Genomic DNA, 13,908 nt, shown 5'->3' on the forward strand with positions numbered 1-13,908 from the left:
GGTGTGGAGAAAAGGGAACCCTCTTGCACTGTTGGGAATGTAAATTGATGCAGCCACTATGGAGGATAGTATGGAGGTTCCTTAAAAAACTAAAAATAGAGCTACCATATGATCTAGCAGTCCCACTACTGGGCATATACCCTGAGAAAAGCATAATTCTAAAAGAGTCATGTACCACCACATTCATTGCAGCTCTATTTACAATAGCCAGGACATAGAAGCAACCTAAATGTCCATCGACAGATGAATGGATAAAGAAGATGTGGCACATATATACAATGGAGTGTTACTCAGCCATAAAAAGAAACAAAATTGAATTATTTGTAGTGAGGTGCCTGGACCTAGAGTCTGTCATAGAGAGTGAAGTAAGTCAGAAAGAAAAAAAAAGGTTCTGAAGAACCTGTGGGCAGGAAAGGAATAAAAATGCAGACATAGAGAATGTACTTGAGGACATGGGAAGGGAGAAGAGTAAGCTGGGACGAAGTGAGAGAGTGGCATGGAGTTATATACACTACCAAATGTAAAATAGATAGCTAGTGGGAAGCAGCCACATAGCACAGGGAGATCAGCTCGGTGCTTTGTGACCACCTAGGTGGGTGGGATGGGGTGGGTGGGAGGGAGATGCAAGAGGGAGCAGATTGAGGATATATGTATATGTATAGCTAATTCATTTTGTTAGAAAGCAGAAACTAATACACCACTGTAAAGCAATTACACTCCAATAAAGATGTTAAAAAAACAAGAAAGTACAAAAACAACAGAAACCAGGATACACAGTGCTTCAAGTCTCAGGCAAGTGACTAGTCAGAGGGGACAGGTCTCAGCCTCTGGGTTGGTACTTAAGTATAAAGTTCTAGTGCAAAAGCAGATTATTGAGTTTAAGGCAAGATGGCAAGTTCTTAGGCTTAGGTTCCCAGCAAGATTTTGACACTGAACATAAAGTGCCTGGACCAAATCTGAGGGTAAAGGTCAAGGCAAAAACTCAGTATTAATGACTTAAGCTGACAAAATGGAGATGAAAAGAACTGAGACTTGGAAGCAACATAAATATCTAGTCACTGAGACTGAAGGAACCAAATTCCAGAGGGATCAGTGAGGGACTTTTAATAGCACATGGTAGGTCCCATGCAATGCAAAATTGTACAATCCAAAATTGCAGCTAAAATTCTCTCCAGGGTTTGCCTGGGACAGTCCGGGTTTGTCCTCGTTTTGCCTATTGTCTCAGAGTCCCATTCCATTTAGAATTGTCCTAGACAAAACATCCAAGTTTGAATGACGTATTATGTGGTCACATGACTTGGAGAATGGCAAAGCTGATTACTAAGGAGCCTTAATTTTTACCCACCTCTGCCAGAATTGGCTTGGGAACAACAGGTGAGACATGAGAAGCCGAGAGAAGGTGCATAGGTTATGGCTGAATGAGGGAAAAAAGTGATCAAAGACCACCTACCTAGGCAGAGAAACATGTACTCTGATATCCCAATATAGTTCTCTTTTGTTGTTTTTCTTTTAACAACAATACTAATGCCCTAGTTAATTATATAATGCTTCCCCCACTTTTTTGTTCTCTGTTTGGCAAGTAACTCTACTGTTTCCCAGATGAATCAGTGATTGGGATTGGATTAATTTAATTGAAATAACTGTTACCGTGACGCAAAAAAAAAAAAAAAATTGTTGACTATCCAGTTACTTTAATGAGAAATGATTGTGTGACTGTGGTGCAAAGAAAGCATGCAGTTGCATATAACTAAATTTCTGTCAAAACAAAACGACATAAATCCAGTGAAATTATGCATTTTCTAATTTGCTTTAATTCAAGTGAATTCTATAACCTAAATTTGACATTCCCACTCTTGGGAAGCCGAATTCTTCAGAGATTGAACGTCTCAACTCCTTAGGCCAAGATAGAGCCTTTAATTGAAAAATAATTTTATTCTTTCTTTCTTGTTTTAAGAGGCAAAAAAATTAAAATCACTGTATTTTTTCTCTTCTAGTCCTAAGAGAGGTTTCCCCATTCATGACATAATTGAAAATTTTCAAACCTAAAACACCTTTAAAACAGGAATAAATCAAGACTAAGTAGGGTTCCTCTCTATGCTTTTTGGAGAATAGGTTCCAGGAAGCTCTCAGATGGCTCAAAGTAGGACAGTGTAGTAAGAAATGAGGCTAGAAATAAGGGCAGGGTACCATTGGGGAAGAAAGGATTAGCAAATAATTGCCTAAGAAAACATTTACTGAGAGTTGCAAGCTTATCACCAGAGTGGCTACCCAACATTGTTAGAATTTATCTCAGTTGATAACATAAACAACGAAAAAGATATAAAATTTTTAATCTATCAATTCCTGTATTTAATGAGTTTCAGGGCCGTACAGTGTAGTGGTTAAGAGTACTACATGCTACCTGGACCCAGCTTTTAGCTTCATTTCCTGCAAGGTGTATAACCCTGGATACATCGTATACCATTTAATTGTCATTTTTTCCACCAGTAAAATGCGGCTGACCATAATAGTATGTCACAGAGTTATGAGAATATGTCCAATTAATGTAGGCTCTAAAAATACCTACAATTATTTTCTCTAATCTGTTTTTCATTCTATGAGCCAAAGTCAGAACGAATTTTAATAAATCTTCATCTGGGAACTGGATATTTAAGGTTTCCCACTGACTGCGATGGTTTTATTCACTCAAGTTTCTCTACAATCATCTCACTCAAGTTTCTCTACAATCATTTCTTTTTTTTTTTTTTTTTCTCTACAATCATCTCTGAAACTCCTTTTCAACTTGTCCTGGTCCAAATAATTGTTGACTTTTGCACATGTGGAGATATTTATCCATATAGTCTGGACAATAAATTTATCACCAGAAGACTGGTGCTTCTGTTCTGTTTCTAATGTGGTTGTAGAATCCAAAGCATGTTCTTCATCCTGAGGCAGAGTCACATACTGTGTAGCTTGTAACAGATAAAATAATCAAGGCCACCTGTAAAGTATATTGAGAATAATGTAATAGGAGAATGGATATAGTCACCGCTTTAATGCGTAAGTCTTAGAATCACTTTGAACCCTTTTGTACTTTTGCTAAGTATAAATATAAAGAAGCTTCCATTAGTATTATTTGGAATATTGAAATCCATTGAATAACAGGACCATCTGGAGAGGGCATTAGAGGTCTTGTAAGTAACCTTCCCACTAGCCTCCTCAGGTGCATGTGCACATAAAGATATTAATTCTAATATATCTCCAGAAGGACATAATTACTTTACCAAAGGAAATGACTTTTAGTAACTTCCTTAACTGTGTTATGTTTGTTTCCTCATGGGATTAAAATGGGTATAATTTTGCCTACATTTTGCAGTTGTGATGAGGATTAATAAAATGATGCACCTAGAGTATATATAACACAGTGCCGGACATATGGCGAGTACTAAGTGAAAGATGTATATCAACACAGAAATCATTATGCCTATTAGTATTTCAGATTATATTTAACATTATGTACAAATTCTTAAAATCTGTAGTCCTCAATTCAAGGAGTTAGAAAAATAAGTTTTGTAGATTAGCTACTGGTTAAACATTAGTATATTTTATTCTGGGGATTTGAAGTATTCCTTATTCTTTTCCAAGTTATTTTTTGTCTTTTTAATCACCTTTCTAGTTCTTTTCTTGTTCAGCAAAATTCAAAGCTGAAAAATAAAAACATATCCTAATGAAGTACAATATTATCTCATAAAATGTGTTTTTAAATTTCTGTGAAATTTAGTAGGATGTTTCCTTCTTCTGATTTGCATAACATTTTTGAGGTAATTTAAAACATATAATTACAAATATATATATTCAGTAAGAAAATATCAATAAGAAAGAAAAGGAAGAAAATAAAAATCACTTGTAATTATCTGCTTTAACTAGAACAGAGGAACTGTTACTGAACTTGTTCACAAAAAAAACAACAACTATGAAACTAGGTAAAACACATGAACCAACTCCTTTAAGCACTAGACAGTAGGCAGCACAAGAGCACAATCTCTGAAGCAGAGAAATTCACAAGGTGAACACATGCTTGTTCCAGTTCTCTGTCTAAGGCAGGTGTCCCCAACCCCCAGGCCACAGACCAGTACCAGTCCATGGCCTGTTAGGAACCGGGCTGCACAGCAGGAGGTGAGTGGTGGGCAAGCGAGTGAAGCTTCATCTGCATTTACAGCCGCTCCCCATGGCTCGCATTACTCCTGAGCTCCACCTCCTGTCAGATCAGTGGTGGTATTAGAGTCTCATAGGAGCTCAAACCCTTTCATGAACTACGCATGCGACGGATCTAGGTTGCGGCTCCTTATGAGAATCTAATGCCTGATGATCTGAATTGGAGCTGAGGTGGTGATGCTAGCACTGGGGAGTGGCTGCAAATACAGATTATCATTAGCAGCGAGGTTTGACTGCACAGAGACCATAATAAATCAATGGCTTACAGGCTCATATCAAAACCCTATCAGTGATTGGCAAGTGAAAACAAGCTCAGGGCTGCCACTGATTCTATTTATGGTGAGTTGTATAATTATTTCATTATATATTACAATGTAATAATAAGAGAAATGAAGTGCACAATAAATGTAATGCGCTTGAACTATCCCGAAACCATCCGTCCACCCCAGTCCATGGAAAAATTGTCTTCCACGAAACCAGTCCCTGGTGCCAAAAGGGTTGGGGACAGCTGGTCTAAGGGATAATTTCCTAATTTCACAGCATAGGGAACTTGAGTTCAAGCAGAGCATCGTGGTCCTCTATGAGATGAGGAGGCAAAGATAGGAGTTTGAAGCAGCTAAAGTGACTGGAATAAATATGATATACTATGTTATGTTAATATTGTTATAATGTTCATATTATATAAATGGATATATGATATATATCATTACAAGAATGTATATTGATAGTATGTGTATGTTAATTTTCTTTCACATGCAGTGGTCCATGATAGTCATATCATAATTTTGAATTATACTCCTTATAAGATAAAGTGACTTTTTCTCATTTTACATATTATACATTCAGTGTAATATGAATACATGTTATGTTTTTGATTACACTTGCCTGACATAATTTGACTATTGTGTTACTTTGAATTTTTGTGTGTCTGTTTTAGAATGTCTCAAGAACAACATGTAATTGAATTTAATTTTTAAAATCAAATCTTAGAACCAATTTGATGAGTCAAGTCCAATTTCATTTGTAATTTAAAGGGATATACCTTTACTAGGTTAATCATTTATATTCTTAATTTGTAAATATATTTATTTCCTATTATTTCTCTCATTTTATGTGAGGAAAATAATTATATATATATGAGCATATATTATATATTTTATATTCGTTTTTAAAAATTTTCTCCAGTGCTTTAGAAAATGTGTACAGTTTATAATCCTTATAAAAGATATCAAAGTTCTCAAGAGCATTTTAAAGTTTATTTAATTGTTTGAGTCTTCTGTTTTTTTTAATAGATTTATTTATTTTATTTCTGGCTGCATTGGGTCTTCGTTGCTGCACAAGGGCTTTCTCTAGTTGCCGCGAGCAGAGGCTATTCTTCGTTGCAGTGCATGGGCTTCTCATTGAGGTGGCTTCTCTTGTTGTGGAGCACAGCCTCTAGGCGCTCAGGCTTCAGTAGCTGCAGCATACGGACTCAGTATATGTGGCTCGTGAGCTCTAGATCGCAGGCTCAGTAGTTGTGGCACACGGGCTAATTGCTCTGCAGTATGTGGGATCTTTCCGGACCAGAGCTCAAACCCACGTCCCCTGCATTGGCAGGTGGATTCTTAACCACTGCGCCACCAGGGAAGCCCCAGTTTGAGTCTTTTTTAAATCAGGAAAATGTTACTCCCTTCCCGATAATTCCCCACACATACACACTACTCAAGCTTTGACAATTTTACTGGTATTTCTGATACTGATTATAGGTATTATGTATTTTTAATAATATAGATTTTCATTTAAGAGTAATTACTGTATTACATTCAGTTTTAAACCCAGATTTATATATAATCTAATCATTTCAACCCTTCAATCGCTACTAATACTCATTACTATTTCCAACCTCCAGTCAATGCCTTTGCTGTGTCCTTTGGTGAAAAACATTTCTCCATTTGAAGCAAAGATCTCTAATCAGCAGAGATCAAAATTGGAGAAGAGGAAGCAAAAATTCTGCAAGTGTACTGTTAGTTTTAATAATGAGAGGCTCCACTTCCACTTCTATCCCTAAATTCCTAGATTCACATATTATGGCTTTGAGAGAAACAATGCTATTGGTCTTTGTTTCTGAGTATATACTACATGGTGTAAGATTAATCTTCAAAAATGTCAGGTTACTGTCACCCCTTTAGTGCCATGACTTGATCATTGGGTGACTATTTAACCAGATGTTTTTGGATTACAGGGCTTATGATAATGCTGGTGAATTCCATATACATGAGTCATTGCCACATTTATTTTGCTATGAAATGAGTTCCTTGGCCAGGAGCAGTGTTGCTTATGCCATGGCAATGAATAAGGCATTTATAAGCTTATGAATAACGGGGCTTGTAGAAGCTTTGTGGACAAGGAAAAAAATCCATATCCAAAATAAGGATGTATTCTAATGAAGTCAGATCTCTGCCCCAGACAAGACAGAAGGCGTACAATAAACCTACAGCCAGGTGTCTGGCTCATCTCTATGGGGAGGATCAACACTGGTCTCTGAGAAGCTCAGTTCAAGGTCAAAATCTTATATGGGATCTTTTAGGCCCAACCATAGGCAATTACAAAGGCTTGTCTGACCACATGGGGGAAATGTTCCTTCCCCACACCAGACTTGGTGCACTGTCAGTGCATTACAGTTTTCTGGAGGGAGCTGCTGGCCCCCAGACCCCTCAAGACCAGAACACGCTCGTGTGTATATCTGTATTCCTAGCACAGGGGCCACAGTTAGGAGGCCTCCTTATGGGGGACAGGTATCTTGGTTGAGCCATTTTTTTCACGCTGACTCAGTACTTTTCCACTCCTAGCCATCCCCCACTCCTCCTTCCCATGATGAATTTATTCTAATATTCCTATATCCCTAAATATTTGTGTTTTCTTAAATTTTATTGGAGTATAGTTGATTTACAATGTTGTGTTAGTTTCAGTTGTACAGCAAAGTGATTCAGTTATACATATACATATATTCATTCTTTTTCAGATTCTTTTTTCATATAGGTTATCACAGAGTATTGAATAGAGTTCCCTGTGCTATACAGTAGGTCCTTGTTGGTTATCTATCTTATATATAGTAGTGTGTTTATGTTAATCCCAAGCCCCTGATTTATCCTTTCCCCCATGTTTTACCTTTGGTAACCATAAATTTGTTTTCAATATTTGTAAGTCTATTTCTGTTTTGTAAATAAGTTCATTCGTATCATTTTTAAATTAGATTTCACATATGAGTGATATCATATGATATTTGTCTTTATCTGACTTACTTCACTTAGTATGATAATCTCTAGGTCCATCCATGTTGCTGCAAATGGCATTATTTTGTTCTTTTTTACAGCTGAGTAACATTCCATTGTATATATGTACCACATCTTCTTTATCCATTCATCTGCTGATGGACATTTAGGTTGTTTCCATGTCTTGGCTATTGTAAATAGTACTGCAATGAACATTGGGGTGCATGTATCTTTTCTAATTATGGTGTGTCTTTTTGAATAATGGTTTTCTCTGGGTATATGCCCAGGAGTGGGATTGCTGGATCATATGGTAGTTCTATTTTTAGTTTTTTATGGAACCTCTATACTGTTCTCCATAGTGGTTGTTCCAATTTACATTCCTACTAACAGTGTAGGAAGGTTCCCTTTCTCCACACCCTCTCCAGCATTTACTGTTTGTAGACTTTTTGATGATGGCCATTCTGACTGGTGTGAGGTGATACCTCATTGTAGTTTTGATTTGCATTTCTCTGATAATTAGTGATATTGAGCATCTTTTCATGTGCTTTTTGGCCATCTGTATGGGTTCTTTGGAGAAATGTCTATTTAGATCTTCTGCCCATTTTTTGTTTGGGTTGTTTGTTTTTTTGACATGGAGCTGCACAACCTGTTTGTATATCTTGGAGATTAATCCCTTGTCTGTCGCTTCATTTGCAAATATTTTCTCCCATTCCATAGGTTGTCTTTTTGTTTTATTTATGGTTTCTTTCCTGTGCAGAAGCTTTTAAGTTTAATTAGGTCCCATTTGTTTATTTTTGTTCAGCATTTACTGTTTGTAGACTTTTTGATGATGGCCATTCTGACTGGTGTGAGGTGATACCTCATTGTAGTTTTGATTTGCATTTCTCTGATAATTAGTGATATTGAGCATCTTTTCATGTGCTTTTTGGCCATCTGTATGGGTTCTTTGGAGAAATGTCTATTTAGATCTTCTGCCCATTTTTTGTTTGGGTTGTTTGTTTTTTTGACATGGAGCTGCACAACCTGTTTGTATATCTTGGAGATTAATCCCTTGTCTGTCGCTTCATTTGCAAATATTTTCTCCCATTCCATAGGTTGTCTTTTTGTTTTATTTATGGTTTCTTTCCTGTGCAGAAGCTTTTAAGTTTAATTAGGTCCCATTTGTTTATTTTTGTTTTTATTTTCATTACTCTAGGAGGTGGATCAAAAAAGATATTGCTGTGATCTATGTCAAAGAGTGTTCTGCCTATGTCTTCCTCTAAGAGTTTTTTAGTGCCCAGCCTTACATTTAGGTCTTTGGTCAGTATTGAATCCAAGTCTTGGCTATCTAAACAAGTAAACTGTTGAAGCCATTTTCAGCTGCATAAGCTTATCCATTAAATTCAAAATGTCAGTAAATGCACCCATATCAAGAAATTTGGTCCAATCCAGCATTATATTCCTTCCTCCATTTGGTCTAAGACCCTTAGAATCCATCCCCATACCTATTCCCCCCAGATTAACCTTTGCATTTTTCCCCCTGGAATAACCAACATGGGACTCTAGTTTTATATCTAGAAACAACAAAGAGGGTTGGAATGGATCTTGAGAAAATCATGATTCCCCTTCCAGAGCAACTTCCCCAAAGGAACTTATTACTGGGTCTTCAAGCAACAGAAGCTAGTATCCTCAAATAAGATACAGGAGGACAGATAGCTGCTACTGTTAAGGGAAACCAAGAGAGCCTTGGGATGTTCAAGAGTCTCATCTTCCTCTGAGTCCCCCAATGTGTCCTCAACTTTGATATTCCAAATATAATTGCCCAAACTTTTGCATGAAAATCTTAGCAAGTTTGAATTCATTCTATGTTGTGATTATGCAACATACCCAATTAAATCTTGAGTCTAATTTTCAATGACGATGGGCTTGTAGCTATAAGAAATAAAGCTTCTTTTAGGGTCATCACAGAATCTCCTTGGTTCTCTGATGTTGGCTTGAACTGGTAACTTAAAGTTCTGAGATAGACATTTTCTTTCCGTATGTTCTCTAATATAGCCAAAAGGAACTCTCCAACTCCTTTGTCCTATAGCCATATTATTTCTGCAACAGTCAAGTTCAGCAGCTACTTGATTCCCCAAAATACTTTGTCAGCAAGCATTCCATTACCACCAGTGATAGGTGATAATTTGTTTAGTCCTGGTGCCGTGGTATACCCATGTCCAGTTGGCAGGAGCTCCGCGCTGAATTCAAGACCAAGGATACAACAAACCAATCCCATTCTGTTGTGATAGCAAGTACTATATTAGTCAGAGTCAAGTCAGGAACATAGAAATCACACTAGCTATTTTAACTGAAAGAATGTAATATAGGAAAAGTTGTTACACAGGCACTGGAGGACTAAAAAGGCAAACAAGAACACTGAGGCCATGTGAATTAGTAATGGCAGGAAGCAACAACCAACTCGAAGCCAGAAGAACAAAAGAAAGATGTTGGAAACGTCTGAACCTGCAGAGCTAGGACCCTGAGCTCTGAAGAGATGGCACTCTTGACTACTGCCAACACTCCATTTTCTCAGAGAAGGGATCCCACCAAAGATGGGATTCAGACCTCTGAGGAGGGTCCCTCTGTGGCAAAATGAGGCTGGTCTGGGAATGTGGAATGAAGCAGCCTACTAGAACCAACTGCCCTTTCTGAGGTGAAGGGATGTTTCTGAGAGGCGCTGACAGGAACCATAAGCAAACAGGAAGAAACAAGTCCCTCCTCTTTGCTCCAGCTTCCTAGTCTCCCTCAAGCACCCCCTATTGGCATTGCCACCCGTTAAAGAGAAATGTAGTTTGCAGAGTCCCAGCTTCAGAATTATAAAGCTGGTTATAGAAAGCTGGGCTTAAGAGCTGAGAGACAAGGTTAATATTTGGCACACAATGTCCTCACAGTTATTAAGCTCTTAATTTTGATTCATCTCCTGGTAGGTTGGAATTAATCCTCACATAATTTCAACATCATATTTTTGCATATTTTTTTGTACATTTGAATTCCAAGAATATTATTCTGTTGCCTTTGCTAACAAATTACAACGTTAGTATTTATAAAAATCTTGGGTTATATAGTTTTTCTACTAAAAATTGCTTAGCTGTTATTCTACAATATTTGGGAATTTAGTGTTGTAGAGGAGAGTTTGAAGGCTAAAATTTTTGTTTCTTTGTAGGTAGTCCATTTTCCTCTTGAATGGTGATTGAATGGTTTTATTCTTAATGATCAAAACATTAACTAGGATATGCCTGGGGGTCTCTGCATTCATTTGGTTTGGAATGAAGTGACCCTCTTTCAATCTGTTCTACAGTTTCTCGTTGACTTGGAGATTTATTCTCATATTTTGTCATCAATTACTGCATCATTTTTGTTTGGTCTAGTTTCTTCTTCAAACACAGCAATTATCTATATGCTGGCTTTCCAGTCTTTCTCTTAGATATCTATCATTTTATTTCTTATTGTTTTGTGTATTTTTTTCCTTTTCCTTTGATGTCTGAGAGATCTGTTAAAATATATCCTTTATATCACTGATTCTATTTTCTGCAATATCACTTCTGCTCAGGGCTGCTATTCCATTTTTATTTCCTTGCAGTCCTTGCTGATCACAACTTGTCTTTCCGTCTTATCTTGTTGCCTTTTAATATTATTCAGTTTTCTTTTTATGAATCTCAACTCCTGTTTCATAAACACCATGCCTCCTGGCAATCTGTTGCAGATACCATGCTTTTTTCCTGAAATTATCTTCTGGCCATTTATTAGATAATTTTCAGAGATATTTTCTGCTTTTAAGTCTTATAAGTAGCATTTTCATTACCTTGTTCCTCAGTTCAATAGTGGGATTTCATTTTCTTTTAAGACATCTCCCAAAATAGTGTACTGTATTCAAATTCCATATCTCCCATTAGATATAGTGTATGGGTTGTTTTGAATCTTCTTGTTTTCTTCTTCCGTGACAGATATCCTTCTCTCTGCTACATCTCAAGGGTAAATTTATTTTCTCAGCTCCCAGTATATTTCTCAGTTTCCAAAAAGATTTCTACTAGTTGTCTTCTATGATGAAATATTTCAGTATTCCTACTTCCTGGTATCTGTCCTTCTGAACGCAAAGTGTACATGAAAACTTAGAATTTCCTGCCAGCATGTTCTTCTATCAAAGTTTTCATGTTTCCTCTTCTATCTTTCCAGTTTTACTTGTGGTGATTATTCCACAGTACTGCTACTGTCAGTACTTCTCACCCTCCTACCTCCTTCCACACCAGTCCAGGTGTATTCATGGATTTGGTCTCTCTTTCTCTCTTCTTCAATAGAATGTATAGTCAGAGTAGATACTAAGTCTGATTGACCCACATTAAACAGAACACTTCCCCAACTACCCAGTTAATACATTTTCTGAATATTTGAATCTGGATGTAGACATAACTTTTCTTCAAGAAAAAAAAAATTGCTACATAATATGAAGCCAGGAGTATCAAATTAGGAATGTCTAATTGTGTCTTTCTCAATCCAGCCACATGTGTGGTTCATCCCAGATTCCCTATAAATCAGAGCCCAAGACAAGGATTATTCGGGTTGCATGAACCCAGGACAGCAAGAGTGAGGTATAAGGAAAGTGAGGTAATGAAGGAGGCCAAGTAGTGCAAAGTCATACATTCTCACACTGAAAACTGCTTCACAACAGCCCCTCAACAGGTGCCTCTGCTGGGCACATTCAAGGTCTCAGGAGAGCTTTATGGACAAACATCCTCAGAGCAGTTCATGAAATGGAGGGAGAAGGTGGGGTTTATTTGCATACTCTTCCTTGTATTTCACTTTCCATTGAACAAAGTTTACTCATGGGAGAATTAACTGTCCCACACTTCCAGGTTGCATCATCTGGATCCTTTAGCAGCTGCTTAGAATGCCGGAAGTGTGTATTTTATTCAGATCCAGGAATTGCAGGCGAAACCAAAAGTCTGGCATGTAAGACTGGTCTACCGGGTTGCACAGAAGTGGCCAGAGACTTGTTGGCTGCCCCAGGTGGAGATGATGCGGTCCAGGAAGACAGAGGGTCAAGGCAATCTGGGGTGATGAATATGATTTATATGATACTTTGTTTATAATTAATAATAAACTCTTATAGAATCTGGTTTTAGGGTACCCATCAGACTTTATTTTCAATGTTGCTATTGCTTTTTAGCAACCGAGCTCAGGCTTTTTAAGTGAGAGTTTTTAGTGGGAGTCTAGTAGAAAATTGATATCAATAGCTGATGGCTAGGTGTGAGAGTAACTTTTGAGATATGCATGAATATTTCAAGGAAAAGTAAGCTTCATCTCTCTATCTATATGTACCTTATAATTATCAGTATGTCAATTTGTAAAATTACTCTAGCTGATTTATTTTTAATAAAAGGTGAACTCTAATTTATTAGTTGACATTGTTTAATTCCTTTTTCAAAGTTAAAAAGGATTTATTCTCTGCTTGAACATCTAGTATTTGACATGTCACATTTTCTGCTTATATTTTCTTTTGAGAAAATTGGCTGATTTTGATAAAATACAGAAAGCTAATAAGTGGTATCAAGATAGACTATAAAATTACTCTGTGGTTCTGGCTGCTTTCTTAAAAAAAATGAATGAGAAATTTTCATGTTAACATGTCACCTGTGAGTGTACAAATCATGATTTAAAATTCAGAGAACTAGATAAACTAAAATATGTCCTGTGTTAAAAGTGTTTAATATATAATGGTATTAAGTTACTACCATTTGGAAGACTATCAGTCGAGAAAAATAATTATGAAATTTTCTCTCTTTAATGATTATATATCATCTTGCACCAGAAAAGGCAGTGATACTGATCCACAAGGGTAGGACAGTGGTTCTGAGTTATTTTTCAAGTACTGGTAGAAAGCGAATTGTGCAAATTAAGTTTTACCCTATGGTCACATTGGCAGTCATTTGAAATATGTATTTATAGTCTAAAAAAAATTCATAGGTTTCTTTGTTCAGTATTCCAGTGTAGCAAAATAAACCTAGGTACATACACTCTGCTTTAAAATACATAAATGGATGCAGTTTTTCTCTGGGTTTAAGACAGAAGAGGCTCTTTAACTGCTTAGAAATGTTTATGTCTTGTGTAGGAAAATATGAAGTAAAAGTAGTTTTCCCCAAACAATTTTAACCTTGCTTTCGTTTATATAGTTAGAGGGAAAAGAGGAAAGACTACATACGATGGAAGAAGAGTAGAAATAAATCATGGTCAAGGGGAAGAGGAAAATGAACAGTGAAATGAAAGATAATAAGAAAGGAACACTAAATTTAGTTGTCAGGTGTTGGAAATCAGTATTAAAAATTTAAAGCACCAGAACCAGAGCATGATTACCTACCTCGAACATGGAGAAGCCCTTTATTGCATTGTTTTTAATTTTAAAAATTCAGAATATTCAAAATACATTTTCCCCCAATAGCCAGTAATT

Source organism: Physeter macrocephalus, chromosome 5 (assembly GCF_002837175.3).
Source record: "Physeter macrocephalus isolate SW-GA chromosome 5, ASM283717v5, whole genome shotgun sequence".
Taxonomy (NCBI): domain Eukaryota; kingdom Metazoa; phylum Chordata; class Mammalia; order Artiodactyla; family Physeteridae; genus Physeter; species Physeter macrocephalus.